The following is an 18,949-nucleotide window of genomic DNA, read 5'->3' on the forward strand; positions in this document are numbered from 1 at the left end:
CATGTCGTAGCTTAGCTATTACAATTAATTGATGGGTTCTTAGTCAGTGTTTCAAATCACAATTTTTGGATACTCTAGACCACAGGTCAAGATCATCATTTTTGTGAAACCAAAGAGGATTGTGAAACTTCAACCAAATTATCAAGAATAAAGACGGATATGACTCATTTTTGTCTTACTGTTAGAGATTCGTAGTATTCTGATTTCTCTTATCTTGATATTTCAAAAATCATTCTTCCCTTTTGCCAACTGCATTCCTCAACCATTTGAAGTTAGGGATATTAACATAAGTTTGTTCAGAGTACAAATCAAGGTCCGTATCTAGTAAGTGCAAGGATTACATTAGATAGGTCTTCCTCCACCCCCAGACCCAGGGCTTCCCTGTAGAAGTGTACTTAGAAGATATTCTATATATTCTTACCCTGGATGCAAGATAAGAAAGTTATAAAATTTCACTGGTTCTCATTTCTCTACCTGGGGCCAAAGGGCATCTCTTGTTTTCTCCTGGGTTGGAAAAAATTTATTTCAAGTTTGCTGAAAGACTGGATGATTTAGCGGAGTGAGAATTTATTTTAACTTATTGCTAACCTCTGCAGTCTTCTCTGGCAAGAATGGATCCAAAGATTCTCATTGTTCAAGTTAGAACTAAAGATGCAATAAAATTTGCAAAATCAAAACACACTCAGAATCCTGAGACTGTGTTTTTCATGGTGAATGCTGTGTTAACGAGTCGTTAGAAACATGGTTTTGATCTGTGATCTGGAGTATCCCCAAATTGTAATTTGTCATACTTATTAAGAACCCATTGATTAATTACAATAGCTATGTTACAACATAGAAAATGCTTACATTATAGCATTAAATTAAAGTAAAAGGATAGATGATCATATTTAAGCTATGGTTGCAATTATGTACATCTTGTGGAAGGCAATACACCAACTGAGATACGAGTTGTGTAGATGTTGAAAATGTGAGGATTCTCTCCCTTTGTTTTCCAAAATGTAGCTATATTGTTTTTACAACAAAAAGAAAATCCATCTGTGCTTGGCACAGCAAGGGAATATGTAAAGTACATTCAATAGATATGATTTTATACCATGGGAGCTTATAAATCTTCTCCATTCTCATGACCTTCAGCTCTGCTCTACTTGGATAACCAGGCCCTGAAGCTTGCCACTCACTCTCTGGAACAGCTAAGCCTCTGGAATCTTAAATCCCATATTCTATCCTCAGACCCCAGCTGCCTGTCTTTCTAGCTTTTTCATCCTTTACCATGATAGTTGCTTTTCAACATCATCAAGAGCTCCAGTTCCTTCACAGTCTCTTTATTCCTAGAATGAACTATTTCTCCTGCCTTGATATCTCCAGGGTCTTAAATTAAGTCCAGTGCCTTGACTTAACATTTCTACCTTGGATAACAGATATAACTTCTTTTCATATTTCCTTGTCTAAATTCCACAGCATTGATTTTTTTCCACAGATGCATTATATTGGGAGAACATCTAATTTTTTAGGAATATCAAGAGATTGAATCCCAATCAGGAGACAACTTGGACTACAACTTATGGCAGAGATTGGTAATTGCCTCCTCCATAACCTTCTTTCTTACTGATAGAATCTAATTTTCTTTAGCATGATAACATGCATAGCCGAAGATTGCATTTCTCAGATTCTCTTACAAATGAAGGTAACCAATGAGATATATGCCGTAGTCATCTGGGTAGGTGTCCCAAAACACTCTTTAAAGGGAGCTGACTCACCTGGGAGGTGTGCTTCTTTTGGCCTTTCTCCTTTCTCCCTTCTTCAGTCCTTTAGCTGAGATGTGATGACTGGAGCTTCAGCAGAAATTTTACAACCAGGAGGAAAGCTTAAAACTGTCTCTGCATGCTAAGGATAGTGGAACAGAAACCTAGAAGGAGACTGGGGGCATTGACAATATTGTATAATTATGAAATAGCCCTGGACCACTTGCTTGCAGACTTTTTCTCATATGAAAGAAAATAAACTTCTATCTTTTTTTTTTTAAAGATTTTATTTTTTCCTTTTTCTCCCCAAAGCCCCCCAGTACATAGTTGTATATTCTTTGTTGTGTGTCCTTCTAGTTGTGGCATGTGGGACGCTGCCTCAGCGTGGTTTAATGAGCAGTGCCATGTCTGCGCCCAGGATTCGAACCAACGAAAGACTGGGCCGCCTGCAGCGGAGCGCGCGAACTTAACCACTCGGCCACGGGGCCAGCCCCTAAACTTCTATCTTTTTAAAGTCACTGTTATCAGATAATTGTTACTAACAATTTGGCTATTCCTAATAGACACACTACTTAGTTCATTCATTCACTACCATGTATTTGCTGACTGCCTCTTCTGAGTTCAGGATTATGTTAGGAGTTTGGGTAAAACAAAGAAAGTATAAGAATAGAATAAGAATATTACAAGTACATCCCTGTTTCTTCTATTTAAGGAAAGACAAATATACTTTTAAAATCAAGATGAACTTCATGGCAATCTATAATTTTCAAGTACACTAAAAAGTACAGGCAATAAGCACTATGGGTTACCAAAGATGGCAGAGGTGAGACGTGGCCTGTTGTGATTGAGAATGAAGGTGATGAGGTTTGAGTTGAACTTGAAAGAAAGGATGGGGTATGAAGTCAACTTAGAAGAATCAGTTGCCTTTCTGTGCTCTAATAATGAACTTACAGAAACAGAACTCAAGAATACAATTCCTTTACAATCGCAACAAAAAAAAAACAAAGTACCTAGGAATAAATTTAACCAAGGAGGTGAAGGACTTATACAATGAAAACTATAAGATATTATTGAAAGAAATAATGACATAAAGAGATGGCAAGAGATTCCATTCACATGGATTGGAAGAATAAACATGGTTAATATGTCCATACTACCCAAAGCAATCTACAGATTCAAGCAATCCCAATCAGAATCCCAATGACATTCTTCATGGAAATAGAACAAAGAATCCTAAAATTCATATGGGGAAACCAAAGACCTCGAATTGCTATAGCAATCCTGAGAAAAAAGAACAAAGGTTGAGGCATCACAATCCCTGACTTCAAAATGTACTACAAAGCCATAGTGATCAAAACAGCATGGTACTGGTACAAAAACAGGCACACAGATGAATGGAACAGAAGTGAAAGCCCAGAAATAAAACCATACATCTACAGACAGCTAATCTTCGACAAAGGTGCCAAGAACATACAATGGAGAAAAGATAGTCTCTTCAATAAACGGTCTTGGGAAAACTGGACAGCCACATGCAAAAGAATGAAAGTAGACCATTATCTCATGCCATACACAAAAATAAACTCAAAATGGATCAAAGACTGAAACTGTAAAACTCCTGGAAGGTAATATAGGTAGTACACTCTTTGACATCAAACTTAAAAGGATCTTTTCAAATATCATGTCTTCTCAGACAAGGGAAACAAAAGAAAAAATAAACAAGTGGGACTTCATCAGACTAAAGAGCTTCTGCAAGGCAAAAGAAAATAGGATCAAAACAAACAGACAATCCACAAATTGGGAGAAAATATTTGCAAATCATATATCTGATAAAGGGTTAATCTCCATAATATAAAAGGAACTCACACAACTGGACAACAAAAAAACAAACAGCCCAATCAAAAAATGGGCAAAGTATATGAACAGATATTTTTTCAAAGAAGATATACAGAGGCACATGAAAACATGTTCAACATCACTAATCATCAGGCAAATGCAAATCAAAACTACACTAAGATACCACCTTTCGCCTGTTAAAATGGCTCTAATCACTAAGACTAAAAATAACAAATGTTGGAGAGGGTGTGGAGAAAAGCGAACCCTCATACACTGCTGGTGGGAATGCAAACTGGTGCAGCCATTATGGAAAACAGTATGGAGATTCCTCAAAAAACTAAAAATAGAACTCTCATATGACCCAGCTATCCCACTACTGAGTATCTACCCAAACAACTCAAAATCAACAATCCAAAGTAACACATGCACCCCTATATTCATTGCAGCCCTATTCACAATAGCCAAGACATGGAAACAATCTAAGTGCCCATTGACAGATGGTTGGATAAAGAAGATGTGGTATATATATACAATGGAATACTACTCAGCCATAAAAAAGACAAAATCACCCCATCTGCAACAACATAGATGGACCCAGAGGGAATTATGCTAAGTGAAATAAGCCAGACTGAGAGAGACAAACACCAGATGATTTCACTCATATGTGGAATATAAACAAACACATGGACAAAGAAAACAGTTGAGTGGTTACCAGGAGAAGGGGAGTGGGGGACAGGCACAGGGGGTGAACGGGAGCACTTGTGTGGTGACACACAAGAAATAATGTACAACTGAAATTTCACAATGATGTAAGCTATTATGAACTGAATTCTTTTTAAAAACCTCAAAAAAATGGTTATGATAGTAAGCTTTATGTTACGTGTATTTTACAATTAAAAATAAAAAATTAATTAATTTAAAAAGTATATCAACTGCATCAGACCTGTAGACCTCAGAGCAGGTCCTCAGAACACTCTGTTGGACTGTTTCCAGGATTCAAATTCCTCACTTTGATTATCAAACTCCTTTAATGAACCTTAAAAAAAAGGGGGGGGGGGCGTCAAACCATTTCTTCTCATGCTGGAAGGAAAATCAAGAGCAATGGCTGAGAAAGGGAAATAAAAAGTGTCATCTCAGGAGATACTAAGGACCGCAGTCTGGCCGGACTCATTCTGTTGTGAGCCCTCAGCTTAGACAGCCAGCCTCTCTCTTCTGGAGCTTTCCCTTTTTCGAAAACACCACAATATTACAGCATGCTTGAAGATTGTTGGTTGAACTCTGTACAACACTGTCAGTTGCTTAGGAGTTTTATTATCCTACAACCTTGATCTTTCTTCATAAGGTTGCTATAAGAATAACAACTTTATATGAGATTAATATTTCACAGCCCTTCGTTTTAATGCCCTAAATTGCCTGCTAATGCCTATGGTGTTTTTGCTGAATGAAACCGCTCTTCAGGGTATACTTTACTGGGACCTTCCTGACATGGTAGGAGCTGCCTGTGGCTTCCTTTGCTCAGTGTCTGTGCCTTATTATGTTTTTGTCCTGTTGTGCTGTATTGGCTAATGTATCATGTCATCACTAAAGGTTTTGTTGTAATCTTTTACCAAACGTTGTCACAACCAGAATGCATGCATCTTCCTGTGGTCACAGTTCAGAAAGCTACACAGGCTATTTGGTCACTTAAGCTACCTGTAGGCAACATTTAACCATCTGTTTACCACTGATGTAAGAAAGAAAAAAACTGACTACAGTAAAAACTAATACATTTCTATTTCCCCCTTTTCTCTCCAATACGGATCCTAACATGTCTCTAAGCCTTCAGTCAACTGACCCTTCTCCTCAATACTTTCTTTTCTCATGACTTGGTTCCTGTCTCTTCAAGTCTTTAATAATATTAAACGGTGTTTCTCAGATTTCTTCTACACCCATTTAGTATTTCAGCATAAGGCTAATCTTTCAGTAACTCAACGCCTTGAGTAAATGTCTTAACCTGTTAATGAATACTTTGGCCTGTTTTGATTTTTACAACCTGACTTCATTTTCAAAAACCTGGTACTGTTTAAGAAAAAAATATCACAGGCTGTGTGCTGGGCATGTCAGACACCAAACTTATATAACCTGTGAGAAAAAGGTCTTTGGGGAAGGTCTTGGGAGATGAGAGAGAACAAATCTTTATCCATTCCGGCTGTAAGATAAGGACCAATGCCTTTGCACTTACTTTGTTTTTGCTCCTGAGACCTGAGAGTGGGTGGCAAAGATTACGGTCCTTCTCTATTTGTAAGGCACTAAAGACAAATATTTTCACCATGAGGAGCAATCATCTTGGTAATAGCATTCTCTTCAGATGTTCTCCATTAAAAAGCCGCATTGGGGGGTGGGTCTTAAGTCTTTGGATAAGTTTCCAGCTTCACTGTTAGGTATGATGGAAAAATTCCATAAACAACATTAGAAGGCAAACTTTTTTGAGTTTGGACTATGACATTATACAATTGTACACTGCACATTCCTATTCAAGATGTTACAACAAATGAAAAGTTAACTATTCTATTGTACTTGAAACCCATACCAGCTGTGAGGGGAAAATTCACCACTTTTTACCAGGAAGATTAGAGGCTGTTTCTAGCAAGGAAAAAACCAGTTATTAAAGTTTTCTAGTTAAATAAAGACTTTGTGTGTTACTGGGGATGTGTAAGCAATTAGCTCCTGCCATCACACACAGGATACATAGAGCAGATTGTGGGAGAAGTGTGGGCAGGGGGATAAGTAGAGCCCTATTTATCCACACCTAAGCTCATTTTCCTGCCTTTCAAGGCTAACATCTACACCAAGACACCCCAAATGAGACACAAGGAACTTCAAACTCCTTTTTACAGAGAGTCGATGTGGATTCAGGATCTGACAGAGTACTTCAAATCCTTGCTCTATCACTTACTGCCTGTGGATCATGAGCCATTCACACAAACTCTTTGAGCAACAATTTCCCATTCTGTAAAACACTGTGAATAATATCTACTGTGCAGAGTTATTGGGATATTTAGCAATAATATACATAAAGTGTCTAGAATATAGGAGGCTTTCAATATTTGATAAATATTGTGATAAATATTGCTATAAATGTAGAAAATCTCCATTTTTCCTCAAAAATACACACACACTCACACACAGGTGCACACACACACACACAACCAGGGAGGAAAGGGTGGGGAGAAGAACATGGGGGAGAAGGGGGCAATAATTCTGTGTTGTTGAGAACGAAGAGGCCTGTAGAAACGCATTTTTATTACTTTATCACTTCACCATTCCAGGTAATAATATAGAATTTACTTGAGCAATGGATTTTACATCGAGTCAGCTTCCATTCAGAGGGACGTCTCACTTTAATTTCCCAGAGAATGGGCAAGAAATTTTCTTCAAGGTAGAGAGAGAGAGAGGGAGAGATTGCCTATCAGTCATATCCTCCCCAAGAGGCTAACCAGTGTGAGTCCACCTGACTTGTCAGTCTGCGTCCACCTGAGCTCTTTTAGCAAGAGGTTTGGTAATCCAGCCATAGAATGGAAAGCAGTGGGATATGTGAAGGGGAGCAAGCAGGTGAACATTTTCTCCCTCATTCCTGCTTATCACTCCCAACCATATCTACATGTCATTCTCCATAATATTATCTGCCTCTCCAAGGCAGAGAAACAAAGCAGGGACCTCCTGTCTTAAAACACTACCTTCAATGCCTGCCATTTCATCGTGACTCTGAGAGTCTATGGAGGATACATGGTATGCTGCCTTGATCCCCCTACAGGGGCCTCTCATTCCCTCTGCTACTGGGAGAGTTTCCTACTGATGACTTACAGCGACTCCCTTCCCAGAATTGCCCTCAAAGGGAACTGCCTTGTTCTCCTAGGGCAGCCTGCATCTGCTAACTACTTGAGGTGGGGGTACAAAGGCCCTGCACCCTTGCCTCAATTTAGGAAGGGCTGTTCCAGCTCTAGAACTCCACAAGGGATCTGCTTAGGCCTCTGTTGCAACTGCATCATAATTCAAGTCTTCTGTCTCCTCTGAACGGATGCTGACTTTCCCCTGTTCCCTCACTTCCTAATAGGCATACCTTGGAGCTCGCCCCAATTAACCTCCTTCATGTAAATCTCCCTCTCAGAGCCTATTTATGAAACTCAGCCTACGAATGGCCTTCGACAATATTGGACAGAATCTGGTAGGACCATGTTGCTGGCAGAGCTCGTGACAATCCGCTAATCACGTGCACAGCTGCTCAGCAAGAACATGGAGGGGACAGGGACGTGCTGAGACTACCTGTTCACCAAAGGCTGATTGGAAACTTGTGTTTATCACAGAGGCAGGCTAGTGGAGGAGGGAAGCCCTTGGGCTCTAGAGCCAAGTGCCTGAATGGAATCCCACCTGTTTGCTGCTTGCTGGTCATGTGACCTTGGGCAAATTCCTTAATCTCTGTGTAATTTAGTCCTCCTCTATAAATTGAATATATTATAGTACTTAACTCACAAATACATACATTTGAAAAAATATATATATATCTCAAATAGTATGTACCTCATAAGATTCATGGGAGGATTCTCTGAGCCAACAAGTGTAGAGAGCTTAAACGAGTCCTGCCCCTTGGTGTATTCTCAGTAAATGCTAGCTTATCATAAAACATTTGGATAATCCATGTATGTGTCTGTATTTAGGAGCATGCAGATTATCAGAGCACTTGTATCTGTTGTCCATTTTTATCTCCATTCTTCAAGACAATAAATTCCTTGAGGGCAAAGAAAAGAATTTAATGATTAAATAAGTTCTGATTCACACATTCACACATTTATACACACCTATATATGTAAATGCACATGTGTATACAAAGAGTATGTGTATGTGTCAAGCTGTCTATCTAAATTTTTTTGTGTGCCAGGATATTATATAGAGAGAATCAGAGATTGTAATGACCTGGGGTAGAGTAGCTAGAAAGGACAGAAGCCCAGTTCCATTGAGCTCTCCAGTGATCCACACTCTCCCCTCAAGCTCTGATCCCTCATGTTGGGAAGGCTTCTCTCTAGCAAATAAAGGAACACTTTAGAAGACAGGACCCTAGGTCTTGGCCTGATCAGCTCTGGCCTGTACCTAAAGATGTACCATAGAGACAAAGTGTTATTCTGCTTATTTGGTGCCTGGAATTGTGATGGTTAATAACCCTTTTGATTTGTAAGGTAGTAGCTCTGATATGTTATATTCATGAAAAGATTGAAGCAGAGATGATAATGCCTGTGGGTATCAAAACTTAATCTTTCTTGATATTAAATTCATGTAAAGAACCCTGAAGTCAACAAGTCGATGGGTGACATTGAGTTAACAAAAAGTTCTTTAGCCAAACAGTTTCCAAAATATTAATCCATCTTAAAAATAAGGAATCCTTATTTACACACAGTATCCCTATTTGGTGAAATTCTTTAACTATTTCGAAAGATATTACAGTAACATAATAAAGATTCTAAGTTGGAGAAGACCACAGAAGATGTGTAATTTAACTTCCTTCACTTAATAAACGAGAAAATCAAGACTTGGAAAGATGACATGACTTGCCCAAGGTCACACAGAATTTTTAAATGTTTTATGAAGTTCTGAAGATCAAGCAAAAACCAGATAAATAAATACTCAAATACTTAACCACTTGGGTATATCTTAACTAATGCAATTGAAGGCAGGACTGTAGAGAGTCCAAGGGGAATCTGAGCCTACATTAGGGCTGTAGGATGCAACAGAGAAACTCAGCACCAGCTCTTGAAACTATGGTTGGACACCTGCCAACAGCTTTGCATTGTATACTTCTGGACTACATGTGCACAGAAAGCAAGGGTGATGATAAAATGCCAGTCATTGTCCACTGCAAACAATTCAGAATCCATCCTGAGGCTAGCTGAAAACTGGCTTGGGAAATAACAATAGCACGAGCATTGTTATCAAATACAAGGAACAATAACAATAATGCACATTAGTAGCGTGCTTTACAGATTACAAAGTATTTTCAAACACAACCCTTTCCATCTTCATGATGGAAAACTACCAGATGAGTAGGCTTGTTGTTGTTGCTATTATTATTACTACTATCTCCAAATGAGGAGACTTCGATTGGTTCAGAGAACTTCTCCAGGTCACACACTTGTGAGCCAGGACTTACATGCAGTTGTGGCTTCAAGCCCTGGGCACATCCCCTATTCAGAGATGCTTATCACGGAGAGTACCTCAGTTTGATGTTCTCTGCTGAGCTCTCTCCTCATAGACAACTGAGAATGTAAGGTAAGGAGTGAAGTCAGAAATATGAACCACTTACTCAATACAGATATTCTCTCTCTGCCCAGAGCAAGGCCAATCAGTATAAAAGATTTTGTATGGGTATGTGTGAAGGACCAAATCTGAGATTCTTTAGAGATTCCCTGATTTGAGCCACTGAACTAGAAAGCATTTAATGTGCAGCTACAGAACTTTTGTGCTCTTACGCTTAATAAATTTAGCCTTTGTTTCTTATGAGACCAAAACTGCTCAGACTCTTTCCTCAAGAACTTTCCTGAACTGAGAAACACACAGACTTCTTCAGTATGCGAAGGTGAACGGATCTTGAGTGAGGAGTAGGCCAGCTGAATAGTGATCCCCTTAGAATTCTGAGTAGGAAAACAGAAGAATTTTATCACCTGTAATTGCCTTCAGGATTCAATCTCCTTGTGCCCCACCCTACCCCATGAACGTTCACTACTTTTACTGCCAGACCTTAGCATGGATCTAGCTGAAGAAGCAGCCACGACAGTGATTTTCAAGTATGTTTTTTTAATAACCTCATAAATACACAGGCTGCTAAAAAAAAAGAGCAGAAAGAAAATCTAGAAAGGATTGTTATACTTACCTAAATATTGCATTGAGGTGTATGAGGCCTAAACCAAAGAAAAATTACGGCTACCGTATTCCGTGAGGGAAATGTGGGTTAAATATTCTTTGTTTGTTGAACATTCAACTTAGTTCTCTTGAACCTGTAATGCCATTTTCATTTCTTAAACTGCATTGCTAGAACCCCCAGAGAGAATCAAACCTGAATTTGTTAATAGGATCTACTCAAAGCTTGAATGTGTGTTATATGATTTGCGGAAGCATATAGTTGCTTACTGCTATGTGGATCTCACATTTGTTCTGGTTTGATTTGTGAGAAACTATTCTTAACTTGTTCTACTTATTAGCTATTCTGATCTCTAGGGTGTCCATTTATGGCATGCCAGAGGGGAGCATAACATTAGGAGCAGATTTTCCTTATAGGAAAGTGGGAAATCGGCATGAACTTTTTAAGCAGAACTTTGACTGCACTCCAATCTGGAGCACATAATTATTTCATGCTGACTGAAATCAAGAAGGAAATATGTGACTCTACTCACAGATGTAATTACAGATTACAACCTGTGCCTCATCACTGCCATCTACTCGAAGATAACTCTTTGCTGGATTTCTTAAAATGATGACTCCTTATTTCTGTAATTTACTGGAATTTTTAGTTCAATGCAATACTATGCCCTTTCTAGGCAATTTATGATGCCTGATGACATTGGTTGGAACTTGAGGAACATTTCTAATGACATGAAAATATTTTCACAAGCACATGCAAAAAAATTTTTCTCTCCTTTTCTATTTATTTAATTTTCCTTTTAAAAACAGGAGAAAAGGAACAGTCTACAGTAACTCCTGGATTCCTTTTTAGAAGTGTGACTGAATGGTGAAATTCATCATTTTATAAATATAGTTTGAATTTTTTTCTACATAAATACATGATAACCTATGTTTGTCAGAAAAAGCACATTTGCCACTTTCTTGTCCATTAACTCACCCACTAAGATACTGCCTCAGATTTTCCCTGTATACCTGGCATCTTTCCACCTATAAAAATACATAATTTGTGAACTTGAAGTTTTCCCTCATTTATAAAAATTGTAAATAAACCCAGTTCTAGTACTGATGCCAGCCAATTCCACTATTTATACTACTATATTATTTAGATTATTTATTACTCATTCTTCTTTTGTTTTAAGTCTCTAAGCTGGTCATTTATCCATGTCATAATTGTTCTTCAATCCCTGGATAACTTTTAAAAAATCTTTTTAAAAACTTTGGTCTGACCAAATGCTTTATTTGTATCCTTAGAGGAAAATAAATCTTTCCACAATTAAATTATGTTTCTTGGGCATTTAATGAGTCTCTACTTAATCTTGGCTTCCAACAGCTTTCCAGGTGTAGAAATGAAGCACCCTAGGCTGTAGTTTCCATTTCTGTAAACTTTCCAATGGATGGAGGTCATTCTGGAAGTCCATCAGGAGGGCTCTAGCATAGCATTACAATTAGGAAAACTTTTCTCATCTTTTCTCCATAATACACTAATCCTTACCCTTCAATATCCAAATCAAATTTTATCTCCTCTGTGATGTTTTCTATGATTCATCCTATTCCTACTTGAGAATTAATTCATCCTGTTTGCACAAGCAAAGCCAAATATATTTGGGAATCAGTGACTAGGAAAACTTTATCCTCAGAGTCAGGAGGGATAGAAAACTGGTTGGATGGGCTCAAAGAGACATTTTACAGTGAATAGTAAGAGAGTTTTTGTTGAACAGCCTTGACCATCTTATTGTATAGTAGCTTTGGAGTCAAACAAATCTAGTGTGGACCCAGCTAAATGAATACAAATTTAATTACTTTTATAGATATAGGCTGTTTATGTACTCTATTTCTTCTTGAGTGAGCTTTGTTGGTTGCGTCTCTTGAGGAATTCGTCAATTTTGTTTAAGTTGTTCATAAGGTACCCTTATTAACCCTTAAATGTTGCTTCTGATAGAAGCCAAAATTAAGGATAGACTCATTGAATGTATAAGAAATATAATTTAACTTGTTGGATCTGTAGTGAGCTTCTTTTTTTCATTTGTGATATTGGTCATCAGTGTTTTCTCTCTTTCTTCAGTCTGGATAAAGTTTTATCAATATCATTGATCTTTTCAAAGAATCAGTTTTTAATTTCATTGATTTTCTCTATTGTCTTTCTGTTTACTCTTTCATTGATCTCTGCTCTTATTTTATTTCCTTCCTTCTGCTTATTTCTAGTTAAATTTGTTCTTCTTTTTCTAGTTTTTAAGATCATTGATTTGCAAATTTTCTTCTTGTAGAATATAAGCATTTAATATTATAAATTTATCTCTAAACATTGCTTTGGCTTCATCCCACAAGTTTTTATATGCTGTGTGTTTATTTTCATTCAGTTACAAGTATTTTCTAGATTTTTTTATGATTTCTTCTTTCATCCACAGATTATTTAGAGTGTTTTGTTTAAATTCCAAATATTTGGGGATTTTCCAGATAATTTTGTTATTGATTCGTTGTTTAATTCCTGTCTCCATCTGGTCCTGAGTTTGAAGTTGTGACTTTGATCTCACTCTCTAGGCTATGAAGATGGGTCCCTACTAGTATTTTATCCCTGAAATGTGCCCTCCAGCTTCATACCCCTCCCTCTCACCCTTTAGTAGTCCTCACAGGACTCATCTGGATGTGTCTGACTCCCTATCTTCTACCTGATGTGATAGAGGGACCACAAACAATGGTAAATTTGACAGGAAATTAAATAGAGATCAATGAAAAGACTACCAAAGTACATTAAGCATTTGGCAGAGATTACATAAATAATGTACACAGAGTGAATTCCTCCAGAAATATTCAGTGACTGAAAGTGTATAATGGAGTTTTACTCAAACTTGAGAATTAACAGTGTTGATAAGATCAAGGTATAAAGGACTTTCAATCATTACTCAGACCTTTCTTTGACATACCCCACAATTCTTTCAAAATTATCTTCCCAATTTTTCCATTGGCTTCCCAGTGTAGATATCAAATGATTCATGTGAATTAATATTCTATTTGATATGAGAGTCACAACAGAGAATACTATCAGATTCAGTAAAGGTGTAACCCCCATTCTTCATCAATGATTGTAATCATACCTGTCATCAGCAATTCCTCCAACATCCAGATAATATCAATTTATTATTTACAATTATAACCAATATAGCCCAATCTATTTCTTAACTTTCCAAAATTTAAATTCATGTTACTAATGTTTTAGATGTTGGAATTATAATGAGAAGTTTTTATATTAAAAGAGTCCTTATTTTTTAGAGATACATAGTGAAGTATCTGCAGATCAAATGATATTTTTATAAAAATCTAAGTTTAATTACTTCTTTGTTGAAAGAATATACTGGAAGAAATTTTCAATTAATCTCAAATGCAGAGTGTGAGATAGTATTTGTTAATGTATCCGTACATGAGGGAAAACAGCTCAAACATATAGGATCTTATGTTTATATCCCCTCCATTTAAAGTCTTCAGACAGACATCTCATATAATAATGCACAAACAAAACAAGTCATAAACACTTCTCCTAATTTGAGGAAAGATGATTGATCTTCATGGGAGCCAGCCCTTATAAAATATATCCTCTTTATGACACCTGGAGCAAATTACCAACAATCAAGGAAGATGTTTAAACAGGCAATTAAAACTTGAGGATGTCACTTAATCCGATTACAAGCAAAGCTGGGGCTTACCTTAGGTTGGCCTCTCTGTTTCCTAACTCATAATTCCCTCTAAGTCAGCCTGAAAAAAGGGAAAAATAGACCACCCCTGACTAATAAATCGAGTTGTGTCTCTGTGTACAAACGGAAAGGGTAATTCTGAGCTGCATTTTGCCTCTCTCTACTTAGAAAGCACAGGATCCTTATTCATTTGTAAAATTAGCATCTATTTTTAATATTGTGTATTTATTAACATAAATATAGCACTAACTGTAATTATAGGGTTTAAACTAGCACAGTTCATGTATGCTATGCAAAATTTGATGAAAAGCACTACAAAGATGCCAGGTATTTCTATCAACACTTTTGTGGCAATTGATTTTAAGATCAGCAAATTAATTTGTGATGCTGCTGAAGGTGACCAATCAATTTTACTACAGTTTTAAGTTATTTGTCATTTTTGGAGATGAAAAATAATTTTCTATTTAAAAATCAAAACATACAATTTGCTTTTTTGGATTAATGCTGTGACCCTATCTGGTATCACTAATGGAAAGAGGATTGATTACATTGTGTTAAAAGTCTTTGGACATAAATTTAAAATGTTTTATAATCACAAAATATATACTAGAGATAAAATCAGACTCCATTTTATTATCAACATGACTTAGGAAACTTGGCTGAACCAGAAAAAGGAAAAGGCAAAGCAGAAGGGAAAAAGAAAACAAATGGAAGGCTAGAGGTTGAGGTTTTAACTGTTAGGAAGGAAAGAAAAGAAAACAGTCCTATAATCAAAACTTGTAGTTTATTATCAACATGGCAGAGAGATTGAATTAAAAAAATCTTGGCCTGCTGACCATCTGCCCACACTCTATGTGCTGTTCGTGCTCCAAGGAAAGATTGATCCCAGGAATACTGGGTTTACTATCAGTAATGTCTCACTAATGTGCCTTAGTCAACTCTGCTCCAGTCCAAGAAAAATATGATGTATAAAAGTTAAATGATGGAGCATGAATTGATCAGGAGCTTTGATGTTGTGTTTTGCAATTGGATTTTTTTCCGTTATTTTGTTTTGTTTGTTTTTTAGTCCCATTCTGCAACTCTTAACAGCTCGAATTCCATTTCAATCTCAACAGGAACCAAAGAACTGAACGCTATACTATCCCAGCTATTAAAATGAAGACTGAAATATCATTAGACCAATGGCTAGAGGAGAAAAACAACAACAAAGTTTGTTTCGTTTGACAGTGACTGACAATGATATTATTGTTCACACATCTGTCTATAAATACTGTTGTACATCCTGCAAGTCTTTCCCCTTGAGTATAATCCAGGCATGGAATTAGTTGATCAACCTGTTGTCACCATGGATACTGAAAAATCTGGCCAACCGACTTCAAATGCCGATTGTGGGCAAATCTTATTGTTATCTGTTGCTGTGACTGATGCCAGTGCTCTCTCTTTCTCATTAGGAAGAGCAGCCTCAGGGCAGACGCCCAGTGTCCCCAGAGATCTCCATCCCCATGGGTCCTGCTTTCACCCTTTACCTGCCTCAGTTCCACAGGCTCTCTTGAGGGCCTGGACCCACAGGTTCTGCTGTCTAAACTGCACAGGAATCCAGTGATACCACTGCTGGCTCCAGCTATCTGTCTCTGGGAGACTCAGATCTGACCTCTGGGATTTACTAGTTTCTCTCTTTATCTAAGCCATGTGTGAAAAATCTTTATCTTTTGTTCTAGCTTAAGCAAAACGTTCAACCCAGAAAATCAGAAGGAAAACGATAAATTTAAAAACAAAACTTAATCCAAATTCTCGTTCACCTTTAACTCACTATGGACCTTGAGTAAGTTATTTCACTTTTAATTATTCATTCCACCAAAGTTTCCTGAGGGACTACTGTGTCAAACATGCTTAGGCAATAGGTATGCAAAGAAAAATGGGAAACAATTCTTATTCTCAAGGAGCTCACCGTGGAAAAGAGATGGACACATATACCAATGTTCACAATGCTGAGTGACACAGGTCGTGATAGAAGGAAATGACGGAGCTCCTAGATGGTCGTCTTGCCCAAAACGGGAAGCTTAGGGTGGCCTTTAGGAGGAGGACAGCCTGAGGTGAGGCCTGAAGAACAAGTAGGAGACGGCTAGTCCAAGGGGGAAGGAGGGGAGAGAGTGAGTGCAAAAGGAGGAAAGAATGAAATGATACTGGGCTTAGAAAGAAGAAAAAGGTATCCTGCATGCTATTTGACCCAGCATGAAAAACTGTCATAATCATATAAATGACATTAATTAGCTTTTAAAGCCAAACTGTAGATAAAAGTATTGTCAATGGTTTCAGCACAGAATAGTTAATAACATTAAATGTTAACATTATCTAACCATATAAAAGAAAATTATTACATCTAACCTATGACCTAGTAATTCCACTCCTAGGTATTTACCCAAGATGAATGAAAACATATGTCCACACAGAGACTAGAATAAAGATGTTCTCAGCAGCTTGACTCACATTAGCCAACTGGAAACAGTTTAAATGTCTATTAACAGCTAAATGGATAAACAAATTGCCTACATTTGTACAATGCATCACTTTCCAGCGATAAAAAGGAATAAACTGTTGATACCTGCAACAACATAGATGAATCTCACAGACATTATACTGAGAAAAAGAAGCCAGACACACACAAAAAAGACAACACTGTGATTACATTTATATGAAGTTCTCGAAGAAGAAAATCTACACCATGATGAAAAAAGTCAGTTAAGTTGCTGCCTTTGAAAGGGGCAGGGGACTGACTACGAACGAGCACAGGAGAAATTTCTGGGGTGATGAAAATGATAGAGATGCGGGGTTCATAGGAGTATGCATTGATTAAAACATTGAATTGCACACAAAGATTTGTGGCTTTCACTATGTTTTTGATCTAAAAAGTGAAAACAACCATTAAACTTTAACAAGTTTGCTTTTTTCCAGCAGTATTAGCTAGCTATTTTGAGGCTACCTCCCGTGTATTCTAGACTTGAGCAAAATTCTAGAATGGAAGTCAAGTTTCTCACTGTTGAGGAAAGGGGTAACAAACACAGAAATGAAGAAGACTAGAACTGTGCTATCCAATATGGTAGCTATTAGCCACATGTGGCTTTTGGACCCTTGAAATGTGGCTAGCCCAAATTGAGGATGTGCTGTGTCAAATACATACTAGATTAGGAAGGCTTAGTACAAAGAAAATGTAAAAAATCTCACTAATAACTTTTGGCATTGATCATATGTTGAAATGGTAAAATTTTGGACATATTGTATTAAATATATTATTAAAGTCAATTTCAATAGTTTCTTTTTTAAACATGGCAACTAGAAAGTTTATGGTGACACATGTGGCTCATATTTGTATCTATTGGACAGTGCTGAACTATAACGTAGCTGGTGGTGTTGGACTGGAATTGGAGTTATCACATTCGAATATATGAACTCATAGTTTGATCTATCGATTGATCTATCGACTGATCTCTTTTTTTCTTCTCTGAAGAGGCCTGGCAACCATGACATACCAGTAGCAATGAGCACACTTAGCCCCCAAATCTTGGTACCATTCTCCATTAAAAGGAAATATAGCTACTTAGAGAAATGGCTGATTTCAGGGCTGGGGCAGAGAAAGTACAGGATGTGCCTAGAACATCTTATTTCACAAGAAAGTAAAAGATTGCTAAAAAAATGATGGAGTATATAAAAATGACACAAAAGAACCACTGGGGTTCCCACTAGCCAAATCTAGAATAATTTGAGTATCAAAATAAATGATGATAGCAGTGAATTATAACCTACTGAATAAAATAAGAATCCATGAATCCATATCTATATAAATAAATAAATAAATAGGAAAAATGCTTCCTTATAGTAGAATGCCAGCTAATAAATATAGAAAAAAATGATGGAAGTAGAAAATCATCAATGGATACTAAAACTAGTGGGTAAAAGTTTGATGAGAAACAACATTATTTAGCTAGTTTCAAAGTATCTACTGTATATTAATTACAAAGGAAAATATTTCTTTAATTTAGAAGAGCAATTTAAAAACCTTACAATTGAAAAAATTTTCAAAATAGACCCAGAACAAATTATGTAATCTTGCTATCTTTGTGTTTTTAAATATCACTGAGAGGATTCAAACATTTCCCCCTAAATTTGATGAAGGAAAATTAACCTCATCTAAATTTGGTTTGTGCACCACCATTAGAGTCATCTGGATTCTTTTTACAAAATCTTTATAAGATGTAATAGGCAGAAAGCCTTCACATCCCGAGGAACATGGCAGCAGCAATTAAAAATATTATTTACAAAACTAATTAGCAAATTCGATCAGGAAGAAAGCAAGAAAAAAGAATATAGGAAGTTACACTGTCATTTTTCATAGTTATACTTATTATTGTTATACTTAAAATGATATAATTTTAAATAGTGTCAAAAATCTTTTGCAAACCTTGCACTGACACCTCTTAAAATATTTTATGTAATTTAAAAAACTGCTATACATCATAAAGGTAAAAAAAACTTCATGGGAATTACCTATAAATTAGATATTCTACTCTTAAATAGACTCAACAACAGAAAAGCTGACTTTATTGCCCAGCTGAATAAGTTCCATACTAAAAAAGCAATAATGCCATTACCCGCACACACATGTCAGAACAATTTAAATCAAGCAACAAGTAGTCAGTAACTCTATGATAGCTAGTACTAAAATTTAAAATTCAATCACATGCCAATAGCTGTATAATTGAA

At 36.8% G+C, this 18,949-nt stretch overlaps 1 protein-coding gene across 15 annotated transcripts in view; it reads right to left on the bottom strand.

Annotated features, from left to right (window-relative positions):
- The window catches only part of LMNTD1 (lamin tail domain containing 1), a 369,630-nt gene that overhangs the window by 325,644 nt on the left and 25,037 nt on the right, over nt 1-18,949 (bottom strand). For 3 of the 15 annotated variants that reach the window (XM_070619347.1, XM_070619345.1, XM_070619351.1), the window contains one exon: nt 1,761-1,920. The exons of 10 other annotated variants lie outside the window; for them this stretch is intronic. The gene's annotated coding sequence lies outside the window, so the exon portion shown is untranslated. Of the gene's footprint in view, nt 1-1,760; nt 1,921-5,799; nt 5,992-8,135; nt 8,344-18,949 lie in introns of all 15 variants that reach the window. 2 more of the 15 variants (XM_070619344.1, XM_070619343.1) reach the window with 1 other exon arrangement.

This window comes from Equus przewalskii, chromosome 5, assembly GCF_037783145.1.
Source record: "Equus przewalskii isolate Varuska chromosome 5, EquPr2, whole genome shotgun sequence".
Classification (NCBI taxonomy): domain Eukaryota; kingdom Metazoa; phylum Chordata; class Mammalia; order Perissodactyla; family Equidae; genus Equus; species Equus przewalskii.